General features: G+C 50.3%; 1 pseudogene; it reads left to right on the top strand.

The window, feature by feature from the left end:
- Positions 1-3,727: 3,727 nt before the first annotated feature.
- Positions 3,728-5,182, top strand: LOC148051960 (uncharacterized; annotated as a pseudogene).
- The last annotated feature ends 7,951 nt before the right edge of the window (positions 5,183-13,133 follow it).

Here is a 13,133-nt window from a genome sequence, read left to right as displayed (position 1 = left end):
GCAGCTCTTGGGGCAGGAGCATGCAGCTGGGCTGTGCAGGGTTTTCTGATGTCATAGGTGGCTGAGGATGTGATAGGGCTGGAGCAGGAACCTTCTAGGTGCAGGTGCATGTGGTGTCACTGATGACCGATCAGGTGGTGGAGCAGAAGCAGGGTCCTGGCTTGCCAAGGTGCTTGTGATGCAACTGTTGCCTGAGCATGGGACTGGGAAGGAAAGGACACCTGGCTTGTGCAGGTGCTTGTGATGTCAATGGGGAGCGTTGCAGCAAAGCGCTACAGGACCCAGCTGAGTTGGGCAATGTGCCACAGGGCGGCGGTGGGGACCCAGCTCTTGAGTAAGGACTCCGCTAGCTCCTCCTTTCTTCTCACGCACAACTGGTTCAAAGCACTTGCAGTCATCCCGCAATCCCAATGCCCCAGCACAAGCCAAAGCTCCTTTTCCAGCTTGGAAAGCCTTTTCTCGCTCTGGACCCCACTCCCTCGGCCTTGGTAGCTTCTGTCACGGCTTACTTAACTCCCCCAGCCGCACTAGGCAGGCTCTGCAGTAGCCTACAGCGCCTCAAAATCCTCGCGGTTGTTTCTTTGGTATTTCTACAATAGCCTGGACCCGCTCTGGGTCTGCTAATCTTTCTCCCTCTTTTAGCATGAATCCGAACTACTTTACTTCCTGCTGACACAGCTGAAGCTTAGAAAGAGATGCACGGTGACCTTTTGCTGCTAAAGCCGTGCAGAGACCAATGGTATCTTTCCAGCAATCTTCATCTCTCTCACCAGCAAGCAACAATTCATCTGCATAGTGTACAAGTACAGAACCTCCAGGTAACACAATATCTTTCAAGTCATCTTTAAGGAAACGGGAGAATATCATGGGAGACCCAGTGAACCCCTGGGGCAAGCGGGTCCGCGTTAGTTGTTGGCCTTCCCACGTAAATGTGAGCAGATGCTGGCTGTCTTCTGCTATACTAAAAAATGCAGGTGTTAAATCGGTAACAGGAGAGTATTTTGCCCAAGGTGGAATTGGTCATAACCTGGTTGATGGGTCTGGAACCACCGGAGGAGGTACAATCACATGTTGATGTATTGCTCTGAGATCCTGTACAAACCGGTATTCTGCACCTCCTTCCTTGTCTAACCTATTTCTGCTGACAGGTAAATTTGGGGTATTATACAGGGAATGGCATGATCGTAAACCCCTTTTTTCAGGCATTGGTCCATTTGTTTCTGAATTCTGCTTCCCTGGGAATTTGATGCTGCTTGACTGCTTTTAGCTCTGTATCATGTAGCTCACCTAATAGCAGTGTGCTGGAAATTAACACACATTCTCTCTTAGTGCTGTATCATCAATGTCAACGTTGTTTCCTCATATATTCTGCAGTCTGTGGAGTTCACGTTCCTGTCATCCTGCAAAAAAAATGACATTGCAATAGTTACTTAGGTTTCTCATCGGAAAGTGCACTTTAATACAGACTTAATCGACATTTTAATTCTATACAGTTCTGCATAATAAAATGTCACCAAACTGTTGGGCTATTGACACCTTAGGAGAAGAGAATGTAGCATGGCCAGTGGACATGGCACCTATAACTTCAAGATTACTAATTTTTGAGGTTTTCCTGTAGCAATGTCCACTTGACTAGACTGGGATGCTTTCTTCTTTCACTCTTCAGGCCCTAAAGAAGGCTTCTGTATGATGTGCATGATGGAAACTCACATTCATTTTATTTTTTTCAATTTTTAATTTTTCAAAGAATTATTTGGTGCATAGAAGTTATTTTGATACTTTAAAGAAGAGAGATTTTAGAAATAGGAATTTTCTTTCATTTCATTTCAGATCAATATAAGAACCTTCCTATGTAGTAGGAATAGGAAAGCATTTCAATTGTGGCAGCCAGGAGGATGCCCGTGAATTCTGATGCTTCACTGGTGATGCTTTGCAGAAAGCTTGCTTGAATGGAAGCACCAAGTAAGCATGCACAAATTAACTTTTAAATGTTCTCTAGTCCCTCTTACTCCTTTATTTACCATCATAAATTAACAACTATGCCCTTAGTTTTCATGAAAAGATAAACTCTTTGAAGGGTTAACTCTGGGCCTTAAATCTTCTGAGGGCTGATGGCCATTTATGTCCACATTAGACAGACCTTCTCAAGCCACAACACTGATTCATCAACTATTTGGAGGATGTCTAAGATCCCGAGGCACTTTTTAAAAATCTTACTCTCCTTTGAACTGGCCTGTGTCTTTTTGTCTGTCTGTAGTACAGGAGTTTGGAGTTTGATTAAAGTAAGAGGTTTTCAGAATTGAAATTTGCACGGTTAGCCTCTTTCACATATTGTTAAGCATTTGTATTTTGATTCCAGCAAAGTGCTTGAACTGCAAAGCCCTTTCCGATACATATGGGCCATTCCTGGATATTACTTTGGATCTAAAGGGAAGATGTTTTGTGAATATGGGTCGTGATGCGTAAAGACTTGTACAGCTTTCTAAAATAAACTCCTTTTACTGAAAACCATATACTGTCTAAAGAAAAGAACTCGGTGGTGGATGGGAGTGGCTTGGACTTTGTTCTTCTGTGGAAGCCATGTAAATGGTCTCCATGTTTTCCATTCAAAGCCTGGAAGATAATACATTTGTTTCTAAGAGAGTAATCTTGCTGTTTCTCTTTGAGTCTCTGGAAATATATGCTACGAATTGGGGCCGGTAGCTCACATTACACTTTTATACCTAGTATTGTCTACACTGGGGCTCGACAGCCTTTGTCAGCGTGAAGTTGCACCCTGACATTTTCATATGGCCAGAAGTTCAAAGGCATGTCCGAACATTGGTCTGGGCTTGGTTTTAAGGTGTAAAAAGATGGCTCCTGCATCCAAGAGGTATACGATGCATCGTACTCCCAACGTTCTCACAAGATCACTGAAAAGGTTTGCAAATCTTAGAGGTGGAAAGATTCCACTTGCCACGTCCAACCTGTTAAACCTTCTGAGATTTTCTTTTCTAAAACAAATGGATTGCTTGAAACACCGCGTTAGGTTTGCTCCATCTAGAATTTCTCACCTATGGTGTATTTGGTATTCAGGAGCATTATAACGTTCCTAATTCATGTGAAATACTGAGAAAACACGCAGCACAGATTTCATCGTAACGCTTTGTGCGTTAGATGAGATGAGAACACGTCAACTTCAGAGAAGTTCACCTGAGACAATACTTCATCACTTTGGTTGGGGGGGGTGAGTGGGGTGATGTGTAAAATGGGGACAGTGCCTATAACTCAACGTGACCTTGTTCAACTCCTAATGTAGAAATTTTGCAAACAGTCGTTTTCTACTGAAGACAGTATTTTTTCCATCTGCTAACTTTTACGTTTTAATTGTTCCAAGAGGATGCTGGGTTGCATCAAAAAGGGCATCACCAGCAGAGATGAAGAAGTCATTATCCCACTCTACTCGGCGCTTGTCAGGCCACACCTGGAATACTGTGCACAGTTCTGGTCCCCGTTATACAAAAAAGATGTGGACAGGCTGGAGGGGGTCCAGAGAAGAGCCACCAAGATGATGCAGGGTCCAGGCAGCCTGCCGTAGGAGGACAGGCTGAGAGAGCTGGGCTTGTTCAGCCTTGAGAAAAGGAGGCTTCGAGGTGATCGCATCACCATGTACCACTACTTAAAGGGGAGCTGCAAAGAAGATGGAGACTCCCTTTTTACAAGGAGTCATGTGGTGAGGACAAGGGGCATGGCAACTGTAGTGAGGGCAGCACTGTTTGCCTATAAAGAACCCAGGAAGGTTCCTTCCAACTGTCGTTGTGAGGCTGACAATCTTTTTACTCACCCAGATTCTGAAACCACTTCTACCAAAGAAGAAGTTGCTGAAAGTACTGTAACAAAAGCTGATAATGCGCATCCCAATATCAATGGTCAGCACAAGCTCAGGAAAAAATCCTTGGGCGCTGAAGATGAATTCCTTGGGCAGTGTGAGTCTGAAGACCGTAGAGACAAAGACGAAGCAAGAGGATCAAAAGAACCTGAACTAATTTCAAAAGGAAATCCTTTGTACCTCAAAGGGTCTCTTGAGAGCAAAGAGAAATTAGGGCAAACTTCCTCGATAAAGTCTGACATGGAATGTGCTTCTAAAAAACTTGCATCTCTAGCTATTACAGACAAATGCCAAGATACAAAGGACATTTCTAATAACTATGTAGAGGTACTACCTCTTAGTGACTCTTGTATGACAGAGCTGGATGAAGCTTTGGAGAGTCAATTTTCCAGAGAAAATGAGGGACCGGGTAACAAAAAATGTGAAGGAGACAAACATAGGAAAAAAGATAGGACTCTCAAAAAACTGACAAAGAGCACCACCGAAAGAAGAGAGAAATCTCAGACACTGAAGAGAGGGAGAAGGAGAAGCAAACCAGAAGCAAACCAGATGATCGCTCCCACAAGAGGAGGTGCTCTCGCAGTGTGGAAACAAATAAGCAAAATCATCCTAAGCAGGAGTATTGCAATGAAAGCAAGCGTAGATCTTCCCGTCATGAAAGAAACAGTCCCAATAATGTCAGAAGCTCGGGAAAATATTCTCGTTCTAGATCCCAAAGCAGAGAAAGAACAGCACCAGACAGGAATGGGTGTTATCGTTCCAAAGGAGAGAGAACGCGGAGCAGAGAAAGATACTATCAAGACGAACCAGAGAGATGGGAAAAAGGCAGATACTGCAATGATTCTTACCCCACTCATGGAACAAGGGATGGCAGAGAGAGAAAGTCCTCTCATTGTGACAAAGACTTTGACAAATCGAGTCAAGCTTACAACAACAGGTCCCATAAGGATTATCATTGCAAAAGCAGAGGGCCTCACAACGCACTCGCTGGAGAGGAAGACGTACATCGCTTTAGCAGCCACCGAGCAAACGTCCATCACTGTTCAATACCCCAGCAGCCACGTGAAAAATATTCTCGTGAAAGGCATGCACTTCCACCTGGGTCAGCTCATTCCAACTTTGAGGACGCATCCCGGGAAAATGAAAAAGACAAACTAAGACATGGCAAAAGAAAACATACCCACACAGAAGGAAGCGGAGGTGAAACAGAGAAGGAATGCCAAAAGACAGGTGACCAAAGAATGAAAAACTGTAGAGAAGGTCAAGGAGAAAAAGAAGTCCAAAGATCAACATCGAGAGAAGGACTACAGGTAAGCAAGGACTCCAGCATGATCAGCAATTTTTTCCTAATCCTTTTCCAGGTGTTTCTCACGTCTGCCTGTTCTTCATTGTTTCTAAGTTATTTATAAGGCATAGTCTGGCTGGGATGTCTTTGCCCGCCAATAAACATTGTCCAACGATCGCGGCTCTGCTGCAGTCACGCCATCCCCGCCGCTGCTTCACAGCCCTCTGCCGGAGGCCACGCCCCTTTTCACCCCCCCATCCCTCCCACCCTCCTGCTCTGCATCCTGTATTTGCATATGGGGGGACACACACAGACACAACAATTTGAGGGGAGGGACCAGGGTGGGTCTCAGGGAGACACCATGTCCCAGCCCCATTGAGGCACCCCACATGTGCCTTTACACAGGGTTCTTATAGCCTTCAACTGTTCAGGTACCAGACGACTTGACTCATCACTCCCACCCACACGACCAATTACTAATCATAGTCAAACTTTGCAAAGCAACTCTAGTCTTGCAGCATTCTCGCTGCTTGTCTACTGATCCAGACGTCCCTGGAGTCAGCCTTGCTAGCGTTGCTGTTCTATGACGCCTGACGATGCCGGGAGGGTTTCAAAGACGTCTCAGAGGGGTTAGGACGCTGGCGTTCTCTTGGTTGAGCCGGGGTGTCCTTTAGCCTTCCTGGACAGCTCTAAGCTTCCCAGAAGCAAAGGCCTTCTTTCCAGGGCTGGGCTGTCCTTTCCTTTGTTTGATTTCAGCATGAACAATACCAAAATCTCCAGTAAAGCTCCATACCTCATCACATGACAGTGTATCACGTGAATGCATCATATATCTCTCTCTACAAAGAAAGTTAATACACTTTCATACTCTAAAGACTGGTTGATCTAATAGTTAGGGAAGGGAATTTTCATACCGTGCCCCAGGGATCCCACCAGCCAGGGCCCCAAAAAGCCAGTGACAGGGTGATGGAGAGCCAGCAAAGCTGCCACCCAGGGAGGATCAGTGTCCTTTAGTGATTAGATTTGCCGCTGCAAATCAGAAATCCCCCCTCAGGACATTTCAGAGTCCCCAGCGGAGCCGTCCCACAGCATTTCATCTTGCTTGATAACTGCTGTTCCCGAGACCGACATGGCTGACCAGCAGCCCCATGCCCCAGGACTACAGCTCCCGGCATGCCCTGGCAACCAACATGGCCACCTGGCAGCCCCGTGTCCCAGGACTACGGCTCCCTTCCTGCCGCGGGGCGCTCCTGCCCTGCTGTCTGACCCTGTGGGGACACCATCCCCCCACCCCACCTGGGCCCCGTCCCCCCGCAGGCCCCATGGCCGCCTCCCCGGCGCTGCCCTGGCCCCAGAGCCCCGCTGGAGCAGGGAGGAGGAGGAGAGAGGGACAGAGCGGCAGAGAGGGGTGGGAGCAGGACAGAGGGATGGCAGGAACAAGGGGTCCCCTAGTGAGGAGCGGGCACAGGGACAGGGAGAAGGGGACAGGGGGGAAGGGGGCAGGGGGCGGCCAGGAACATAGTAATGAGCAGCGGGACAGAGGGACAGAGAGAGCAGAGGAGGGCAGGAGGAAGCACAGAGGGACGGACCGACACAGGCAGGGCGAGGGAGCCGGACAGAGGCAAAAGGATGAGAGGGAAAAGGAAGGCAAAGGGAAAAGGGAAAGGGAGAGGCAGGGACAGAGAGCAGGACACAGAGAAGAGAAGCAAAACATCTGCAAGACAGTCAGTACCATACACTAGCACCTAGCTGCCTCTTCTCCAAAAAGATGTGAAAACGGCAGTTCATGACGACGTAAGCAGCTGCACAAGCCAGAGGCCTGCTCCAACGCTAACAGCTACTCAGAGACCAGGGACCTCACAGGCACCCGCACAGCAGGAGCCTCCTCACTTCTAGCACCCTGGATTTTGCCCCTCCATCTCCACCTCTCTCTCCCATCTCCCCGTGCTCTCCTCTCTCCCAGGTGCCTTTCTCACCCACTCCACCGCCGCCCCATGGCTGTGTTTGTGCGGCAGATCTTACCTCGACAGCATTGTCCCACACAGCTCACCGGCATCTGCTTCTCTTCCTCCTCTGCTGTCATCACGACTACGCCAGCTGTCTGACGCACTTTTGGACCTCAAAGGCCCTTTCGTCCTGCCTCCCTTCCGCTGTTAAATCCTGTTCCTGCAAGACAAGTGACAACCGCTTGCTGGCCCCTCTGTGGCATCTTACCTGCATCTTCCTGAGCTGGACAGCTGCTGGCAGCTCTCACCATCAGCCCCGGCTCTGCTTCAAGTCTTCTCCCGGCACAGGCGCACCTCTGCCTGTGCTTGGTGCGGGCCATGCTTCCGGAGGGAGAACAGCAACCCGCAAAGTTACTCCTGGGCAGTGTCCAGCTGGGAAGGGATGAATTGAAGGCAGGTTTGCTGCAGGTCCTGACCCTGCTCCAGGGGTGCTCCCTGTCCCCCAGCTCGGCCACAGGTCCCACGTCTGGCTCCTTCCAGCAGGAGTTTGGAAAGCCCCTTCCCGGCTGCGAGCGCCAGGCCAAGGGCACGGGGCACAAACAGCCCCCTCCACCGAGGGCACCAGCGTCCGCCTGGCCTCTGCCCCCAAACTCCTAAAGCTTCCAAACACGCTCGCCCTCTAACTAAACCAGCTTCAGTTTCAAGAAAACAAGTTGCATGCTGCCCGATTCACTCGTCCCACTAAGACTAAGGGCAATTTGGGCTTCAGCTGCCCAACAAAAGAATTTCCATTACACAATCCCAGCCACCACCTCCATGACTGCCGTCACTGACCCACAAAACCTGCGCTGTAAAAAATCTTACAGCTAATTAAAATTATCCTCTCCTCCCCAAAACTTTGCTCTTCTCCCACTCTCAGACTGACGCAGCAATAATCATGTCATTCTTCTGGAATTACCACCGATCTCAAACCCCTCCACTGACAGCACTGTTGATAAGGGAGAACCATCACTCACCACGCACCCACCTGTGAGGCCTTTTGCCTCTGCGACTGAGCACGCCTACACGGACATCTCTGCCCGACAGGAGAACACCGGCCCAAAAATATCTCTTACGTTGTCTTGGCTCTACAGGAAGCAAGAATAGTGATCATGATAGCGATAGGAACAAGCTTAAGAGAAAGCAGGAGAGCGGAAGAAGCAGAAAATGGGATATGTCTCACCCCCCTCTAATGTCACAGGCAGTTTCAGGGCTGGGTTTTTGTGTTTGGCTTTTTTCTTCTTTTAAATCACTGCCCAGCACAGCACAAGTGAAAACCACACACCTGCGTTTGAAGGAGAACTCTAAACTACAAGAGCAAAACTCTCCAGTCTATGGCATTACACTTCTTGCTAGGATACGTTGCTCATTTTTTTTTCACATTTCAGTGTAGAGCTTTACGGTCAAATCACTGAACTCTGATACCCACATAGGAAAACATCGTCTGTAAATCTTTAAAAGAACACTACATTGAAGGAAAACTGTTCATAGAAACTGCAAATGCCATGTTTCTTCTCTCAGAGCTTATAATGCTTTGGAGTATCTTTGCCATCTCCATCTTCTCTCTCTTCCCTCTCTTCTGATGACATTATAACTACCGTACCTCAACATAACATTGAACTGTTCAAGCACTCCTGAAAATTACAGGAAATCCAGAATGCCGTACTGTCCTGGCTTTGGCCGGGACAGTTACACTTCTTCAGAGTGCTTTGCATGGGGCTGTGTTTTGGATTTGTGCTGAAAACAGCGTTGATAACGCACCGATGTTTTACTTACTGCTGAGCAGCGCTGACACAGCGTCAAGGCCTTTTCTGCCCCGCCAGCGAGTAGGGGGGAGGTGCACAGCAAGCTGGGAGGGGACACAGCTGGGACAGCTGACCCCAGCTGACCAAAGGCCTGTTCCATACCATACGACGTCGTGCTCAGCAATAAAACTGGGGGGGAGGGTGGTGGGGGGCCACTGCTCAGGGACTGGCTCACCATCGCTCGGTTGGTGCTGAGCAATTGTTTTCATTTGCATCGCTTGTTTTTCCTGGGTTTTATTTTCCTCTCTCTGTTGTTTTCGTCCCTTTTCCTTCCAATTTATTTAAAAAGCATTTCTTTCCCATTATTAAACTGCTTTGATCTCAAGCCACGTCTTTCTTTCTCACTTTTACCCTTCTGATTCTCAGCCCCATCCCACCGGGGTTTGTCATTGCCATCATCTTAATGACACACTAGATCCTGCCAAACCTACAGCCTGCAAAACCTGAACACCAACCTCTGCAAGACACGTTCCAGAAATTACCATCAGCACAGAGAAGCACACGTAGCTATCTTGTTCTGTCCTTGCCAAAACTGCTGGGTGACCTGTCATCAGCCTCGGTGACTGACGGCAGGCAAGACTCTCTCATCTGCCTTAGCTCACATGCAGCTCCTGGGAAAACAGCTACTTCAGAAAGTCACGCCTTGCTATGTTGGGAAAGTGGTTCAAGGAAATGTTTTTCATACTCTAGAATGGGAAGACTAAGCATGGTAATCTCACCCCAACTTCGAGCTCTGCCACAGATTACCTGTGCTTTTCCCTTCTCTTTTCGCCAAAAGGGTGGCACTTCTTCCTGAATGCAAGATGAGTTACGTGGGCTATACGCACAGCCCATGGAAAACTGAGACATGAGGCTGTGACCACCTCCATCCCCACTCCCTGGCACTCCAACACTCCTTTCACACTCCTCTCCTCGACAGCACTCAGGCCTTATGCAGTCTCCGCAACATGTACAAGACGCTGACTTCACCAGATCTTGCCCAAATCATCATCTCTTCTTTGAGATCTGATTGGCTCAACAGCTGCCACAGCCTCTGCTGGCCTTACGTGCAGCCTTGCCCCATTCTCACCCACTCAGAAAGCTCCTACAACGATCATCTCACTCACTGCCTTCATCGCAACTTACAGTCTCCTTAACACCCTCACATTCTTTCCCCCACTTCACGCATACAGTTAAGACGGCCTTTCGTGACTTAGCCTCCTCCCTCATGGTATTTCCCACCCAGTACCATGACGATAGCTCCTAATTACATGTCCTGAGAGCAGCTTCCACCGCTCTCACCTGCTACACACCCACAGCAACAGCGCTGGCTCCTCCCATGCCCGTCTCCATGCTGGGGAGGAGCTGCTCACACACCCCTGGCAGCCGGCCTTGCTGCCTGACAATCCTTGCTGTGCTGCTCAAGGCCATGAAAACTCTCACGCTACGGCCGTACCCACATCACTGGTCCTCATTCTGACTGACACTGCCCATGGCTCTGTACCTGCCCACAGCCATCGCTTCTTTCCAATCTTGGCAGCAGTTTGGAAAAGCACACTTTTTTTTTCTTTAATACCTGCTTTCACCTCCCTACAGCACAGGCTCACAGTCCAGGACTATGGCTGCTAAAGTCCGCAGCAATACACAATTGTGTAGGGATGAGAAATCCCCAGTAGTTCAGCTCATTTCAGTTGTTTAAGACACGGCTTTTGGTTAGAACGCAGTCAAGAAAATGGAAAACCAGAACTAACCTGCACTCCCTCCTTGACGGGCACCTCTTTCTTCATCAGCTCTTTGCATTTCTTTAGTTCCTGGCAAGTATATACCAAGATTTTCCTGATTAAAAGCAACAAGAAAGATCAGGCACAAATGTGCGGAAAACCTGCCCTTCACATACACGCTGCCCACACAGGAGCATTATCAAGGCCCTGCCTATACGCAAAAGATTAAATCCACGCGCCGGAGAGGACAGAGGAGATGCAGCACTTGGCACCCACGACGAGTAACAAGAATTGCTGCTCTGAACTGGGGCTTAGTCAAAGTGCAAGCACAGTACCGATCCAGACACAAAACCGAGCGGGTCGCTTAACCCCAGGTGCCACACGCACCGTACCTTCTTCCATCGCCTCCTGCCAATGAATTCTTTTCCAGGCTCTTCCATCTCATCGCAGCTTAGATACCTGCCCTCTGGCTCCGGGCTGACTGGGGGAACTTCTCAGTGCCTTAACTTTGCGTCGGGCTTGGTACGAGCACGAGGCTTCATCCCTTTGGCTTGGCCCCCAGCAGAAGGTGGGCAAGTGGCAGCTTTGCAAGTGGCTTGATGGAAGTCATGCAAGTGGCTTTTCCTTCTGCGGACCTCTCGACGGTTAGCATGCCAAACTTCCCAGCCCCCTGCGTTTTGAGAAGGCTTATTTGGGCTTGGACCAGACTATCAGTTAACACTGCACTGCTGAACCCTCGTACACCTGAGCGTGCTCCTCACAGCTCCGTACCGCTGTGCCCTCTGGGAAGTGAGGCTCAGGGTGACCACTGCTGCACAGATATGTGCTGGAAGGCAGCGCAATGGGAATATAGATACGAGACTGTGGGGGAAACGTGGAGTATTGACACTGGGAAATGGGATGCCAGTTCAGTGGCTGCAGCAGGATGCGGGCAGCCACAGAACCGAGCAGCGACTCTCTTGGGAGATCGTGAACCAACGGGTACCCTCACTCCCGCAACCCCCTCTAGATGACATCCCACTTCTCGCATCCTTGCCCTCCCTTTCCCCTCCACCTTTCCAGACTGTGGGAGTCGTCCTCTGAGGCTTAGACAAGACAAAGTGCCCCTTGCTGAACCACCACCGGTGCCTCCACTGGAACCACCCTGGGTCTGCACGCAAGGACATACGGCAGTGGCGGCACTTCACTCCCGTTCTGATCCCTACGTACCCCTCTGATGACTTGAAGGAAGTCTGCACCCGGCATCTTCCTTGTGCCCACACCAGCCTCCTTGAAGAAGTCGACTATCGGCCACTTCTGCTTGCGCAGGAGCTTATGCAGCGCCACAAGATCCTGGGGTGCACAAAGAAGGGGGTGCTGCCCTTCCCCCAGGGCCGTCGGCTCTCTGCTGAGGAGCACTGCAAAAGGTTAGAAAACACCCTGAGAGCACCAAGCAAAAGGGTCAGCAACGCAGAGAGCTCTAACTGCACATTTTCACCTGACTACTGCCTTAAACAAAACAGGCTTGGGATCCCCACTGCTCACTTCACCCTGCAATACTCCCAGTCCTCCTCTGAAAGCTGCTGTGGGCCTGCATCAGGACACACACAATCCACACAGGCAGCAATCAGAGCTAAACCCTCAACTTTCCTTGGTGAACTTTCCTCTGAAAAATTACTTTTTTAAAAAACAAACAACAAAAACCTGTGACTGCAAGAACCAGGAAAAAAATATCCCTCACAGGTTACTGGAACTTCCCGGCTGTGGTAAAACCATCCACCCTCGGTACCCCCATTTCCCAAAAGCCGGCGGCACAGCTTGGGTTCAGGGAAAGGCAGCAATCAGACCTTGGAGCCAAGAGAGGGGCACAAGCATCTGCCAGGGGAGCTGCATCCAGCCAGGAGCCCTCCCCACGGGCTTCTCTGGCAACAAAGCCCCTCTGCGTGCTCCCACCAGGAGGCAGAAACAACTCCAGGTCTGGAAATCCCCATTTATCAAAGGCTGGCAGCAGAGACGGGGCTGTCCATGAGCACCACACCCACGGGAAGGCCTGGGGACAGCAAAGGCCCCTGGCCTGTCCCCACCACAGCATGCCTGCTCCAAAGCCTGGAGCCGCCTCTAGACAGGAGGCCACTCTGCCTTTCCCTGGCCTGCGGACATCAAACACCAACCCCCAGCTGTCAGGGCTGGGGCTGGCGACCCTGGGGGCAGCAGCAGGGACTGCTCTGACCCTGCTGGTGGGGCTGGCCCTGGGCTGAGCACTCGGGCCCAGGGCTCCTGACTGGGCCATGGCGGGGCCCGTGCGTGGTGAGGCCTCCACGTCCCTCCCCCCAGGCCCAGCCGCACTGGCAGATACCTGCTCCTGCTGCTGCAGCTCCCCTGGCCCTGGCCCTGGCCCTGGCCCTGGCCCTGGCCCTGGCCCTGGCCCTGGCCCTGGCCCTGCTCCCCCTGAGCCCCGGCTGCCTTCAGCCTGGCTCTCGCCCTTTTCTCCCCAGGCCCCTCGGCCTCGGC

The sequence above is a fragment of the Nipponia nippon genome, unplaced genomic scaffold (genome assembly GCF_047370975.1).
Source record: "Nipponia nippon isolate SJK-2023a ecotype South Korea unplaced genomic scaffold, ASM4737097v1 scaffold_50, whole genome shotgun sequence".
In the NCBI taxonomy this organism is placed as follows: domain Eukaryota; kingdom Metazoa; phylum Chordata; class Aves; order Pelecaniformes; family Threskiornithidae; genus Nipponia; species Nipponia nippon.
The sequence above is the reverse complement of the archived record's forward strand: the minus strand, read 5'-3'. Positions and strand labels throughout refer to the sequence as shown.